This window comes from Hipposideros armiger, unplaced genomic scaffold (genome assembly GCF_001890085.2).
Source record: "Hipposideros armiger isolate ML-2016 unplaced genomic scaffold, ASM189008v1 scaffold_3, whole genome shotgun sequence".
NCBI classification, from domain to species: domain Eukaryota; kingdom Metazoa; phylum Chordata; class Mammalia; order Chiroptera; family Hipposideridae; genus Hipposideros; species Hipposideros armiger.
The window spans coordinates 6343848-6344127 of NW_017731353.1; positions in this window are offsets into that span (position 1 = coordinate 6343848).

Sequence of the window (280 nt, forward strand, 5' to 3'; positions counted from 1 at the left end):
TCCTTTGTTACAGTAGCCTCAGGAAATTAATACAACCCCGCATTGGGCCCACCCCACCTCTGATATCCAGGCCAAGTGCAGCCAAGCCAGTATTCCAGGCAGAGCCCCCAGGCTCTGCTGCTGATGCAGGTGGTGACCTGGGGGGGGCACTGAGGATGGAGTGCAGGTGAGTGCTCGTAGGTACCAGCACCAATCGTCACCCTTTCTTCAGCATCATGCCTCCTTGAACCAACCCTGACAACAGGACACCTTCATCTGGAATATCTCTACCCGCCCACCC